Below are 4,145 nucleotides of genomic sequence, written 5' to 3'. Positions count from 1 at the left end.
GGCACTGCAGAGATATGGAGAGCGCCTGAAAATCTCCTACCTTCTTAAGAGAGGTAATTGCAAGGAGAAAGACCACCTTAAGTGACAGGTTCTTGGCCTCAGCCAAGTCCAGAGGTTTGAAGGGGGGCTCAATCAGCCCTTTGAGAACCACTGCCAGGTCCGATGTGGGAACTCTGGTCCTAGTCGCAGGTCTCATTCTCCAGAACCCACGGAGGAAACATACGACAAGCTGATGTCTCCCCAGAGGCCCATCACTCAAAGGAGTGTGGAAAGCCACAAGGGCCACGTACACCTTCAGTGTGGACGGGGTAAGAACAGCAGAGAAGTGGTCTTGGAGGAACTCCAGCACTGAAGCCACCGGGCAGTTAACTGGGTCTAGGCTTGGCTTGCTATACCAAGTGGGGAAAACATTCCACTTTAGGCCGCACAGCTCTGGAGCTGAGTATGGTCTCGACTACTCCTGCTGACAGGCCAGCCTCTAGGTACTGTGCCCCCTCAGGGGCCAGCCCCATATCTTCCACAGCTCTGGGCGAGGGTGGAATATTGAGCCCTCTGCCTGCAACAGCAGGTCCCTCCTGATGGGAATCTGCCATGAGGGGCCTGCCAGGAGTGAAATCATGTCAAGTCAAGTCAAGTCAACTTTATTTATACAGATTTTTGTTTGCTTTTTTTTAGCTTTTTACTATACATAGCTTTAAACATAGTTTTGTCAGGGTGTGAAGAAATATAGATCTGAGTATCATCAGCATAACAGTGAAAACTAATGCCATACTTCCTAATGATATCTCCTTAGGGTAGTATGTACAGAGTGAACAGCAACAATCCTAGTAAATTTTCATTTTCCTTCAGTACTAGTCAGGGATTGTGCTGTAGACTTTGGTTTTCTCCGATAAATTTTTTTACGGGCCAATCAGCGAACAGAGGGAGTTGCTGAGAACGATGATGTTGTGTGTTATTTTGAGTTGTAGTTCAGTAATGGCAGCGGAGAAAGATGCGAGGGAAGCCATTCGGTCCGTTGTGGCAACACTGCCGAATATCAGTAATTTAAAGCCGGAGCAAGAACAGTCTTTGCTTAGTTTTGTTGGTGGCCATGATGTTGTGGCCCTCCTCCCCACGGGGTTCGGGAAAAGTTTGATTTTCCAGCTCGCTGCGTTAGTGGTGAATGAGTTGGCTAAGGCGAACGCTAGGGATGCAAAGCCGATAGTTGTTGTCGTCTCGCTCTTGTTGCACTAATGGAGGACCAAGTGAAGGAGGCAGAAAAGTTGGGAGTTCGTGCTGGGCAGCTCGGCGTGCACGATGACCGGGACATTTTGGATAGACGCTTGAGCCTGGTGTTTCGGAAGCCCCGAGTCCTGGCTGCTAAACAACAAATGGTGATGAATGTTATCCTCGACCATAAACCAAGATAACCTTGTTGGCATCGTCGTGGACGAGGTCCACGTTACATACAAATGGTAAGTTAAAACTTAAAATGGTTAAACAACATAAGGCTATTTTTGCATACTCGATAGCTTAGGATAATATGTGACCCGTCACAGAAACCAGGGACACAAGTCGGCACCACAACTTTCGAGCAAAATGAGAAAGAAGAGTTTTTTTTCAAAATTGGTGATTTTCAATTTTTTGGAGAATCTGTTAATTGAAATCACGAAGAAGCTTCTCCATGTTTGAGATAGCAGTATTGGTATATTTAAAAGCTTACATTTTGAGGTTGAAATCGGCTTGTTTTCGGAGATTCTAACATGCAGTAGGGGCGTGGCGTGTCATTGTCTGTGTGTATTTCCATACTGAATAACCCGGCGCTTTTGCCCCCGCCCTCCAAGTCAACCACATGGCTACTTATTATGCTGTGCTCTGGCCAGCTCTCTCTGATATCAAAATTCAATGAAGATGGATGCCGCAAAGATTGTCGCAGACGAGATGAACCGTCTGGCAGTTACACCGAAAATGTTTTCGCCGCACTTCGTGGGCTCGGGAAACTGAACCGGAGGTATGGGCGCAGCGCGCTCGCCCTCAGTGCTTCAATACGGCGGCTCGGCTCGCTGACAGCGGTGGCTGGCTGTTTCATATGTGACGGAGAATCGAAATAGAGGATGCAGTTAAGACCTTTGCTGCTGCGATGAAGGCCTGCCGTGCGTGTTTCTGAAATGTAAGTTAAGCTTCATTTGCTCTTTAGTCGTTATTTAAGATGCTGAACCTGCTGATGATATAATGTGCTTGCGGACATTTCATTTGTGTGTGTATACGCACATAAGAAAGTGGTGTAAAGAGATTTGCAACAGTAATTTGAGGAGGTGAAATGTGATTATTTGGAAAATTGCAGAAATGACTGCTTAAAGAAAAATGCCAGCAGGCATTTGCCTCCTACATAAACTTTAATATTGTTGACATTTTGGGCACACGAGCGTTGCGCACTATTTGCGCTATATGTAGGCCTATGGCTTATTGGTCTTTGTTTGTTGTTGTTGGTTTTGCGTTATATGTATATGGCATATTGGTCTTTGTGTGTTGTTGCTGGTTTTGCGTTATACTGTATGTATATGGCATATTGGCCTTTGTGTGTTGTTGCTGGTTTTGCGTTATATGCAGGCTATATGGCATATTGGTCTTTGTGTGTTGTTGCTGGTTTTGCGTTATATGTATATGGCATATTGGTCTTTATGTGTTGTTGCTGGTTTCGCGTTATATGCAGGCTATATGGCATTATTGGTCTTTGTGTGTTGTTGCTGGTACGTTGCAAATAGAGGGGCAGCACAATTGTTTTTCGCCTAGTGCGGCAGAAGTGCACTCATTCGAAGTGTAAAAAAAGCTGTAAAGCACATGGAGGAGCTTTACAGGGGGTATGGCTTATCTAAATGAGATGTAAATGAGCCCTATTGTCACCCCCAGCAGCAGAGACAGGTGAGAACTGCACAATCTTTAGCTCGTTTTCTCCTCTTTGAGCTTTTTTAAGTGCCTACTTTAAAATGGCCACAACTTCTCCAAATATTATCAGATTTCCACATGTTACACATCGTTGGAAAGCTTGGATATTACACTCTCAGAATCTATGAATAACTCAAAATGCCCCAGAACCGACTTGTGTCCCTAGTTTCCGTGACTGGTCACATATTGTCATTTGAAAATGTGATATAAGATTCATGAGGAATATTGTACTCTCCATTTGGTTTCACTCAGGGGCGAGGCTTCCAAAGGAGAGTCGGCATCCGAGACAGTTTTGCCAAGCTTGGAGAGCTGCGATCTGTCACCAAGGAGGGTGAGCTGAATGCACTGCCTCTGTGTTGCTCCTACCTAACTTGTTGTGGAATATCTCATTTGATTCTCATTTGTTATAATCATGCTTTTATATCATCAATATTCAGTCTATGGATAATCTTTTGTTGCAAGGATTAGTTACTGTCCCTGTAATGAAACAGAATTGCGTGATTACCTGGATTTAGTGCATTAATGTTCATAGTGCTGTTCATTAAGTTCTCCCTGCCATAGCCTATAACACAAACACTTGTCATTGTTTGTTACGTTATACAATTGGGCAAGTGTTTATCTTGTAATTTTTTCATACTCCCAGTTACACCTGTTTTGGCGCTGACTGCCGTAGCTGAGATCAAGTCCAGAAACAGAGTCATCAGATTACTCCATATGGACAATGCCGTTCAAATCATCGCTAGTCCCAACAAGACAAACATCCGTTCTGGATTGTGCAAGGTGCACAGCCGTCACATGAACTGCCTAGACTGGATAGTTCAACATGTAAAAAACAATGGCTCAACCATGCAACCTGTATTAATTTACTGTCAAACGCTTAAATTAGTGGGTAGAGTTTTCTCATACTAAAGGCAGAACTGCAAGGACATGCCTGGGTAGGCTGTGATCCGGACTGTAGAAGTGACAACCTCCTCATTGGCATGCCTCACAGCCAAACTCTCCCCCAAAACAAGGAGAGAGTGTTGGCTTCATTGAGGAGGGAAGGGAAGAGCCGTGTAGTTGTTGCAACTACAGATTTGGGGATGGGGTTGAATTTCCCTAATGTTTCACATGTGGTAATGTACGGGGCTCCAGGGGACCTAGAGGCAATTTTACAACAGGTTGGCAGGGCTGGAAGGCATGGTCAGCATCACATGCCATCCTCGCCAACACCGGACAGT

Source organism: Siphateles boraxobius, unplaced genomic scaffold, assembly GCF_051911475.1.
Source record: "Siphateles boraxobius isolate OS27281-9 unplaced genomic scaffold, OSU_SipBor_1 87, whole genome shotgun sequence".
In the NCBI taxonomy this organism is placed as follows: Eukaryota; Metazoa; Chordata; class Actinopteri; order Cypriniformes; family Leuciscidae; genus Siphateles; species Siphateles boraxobius.
Note: the sequence above shows the minus strand (reverse complement) of the source record.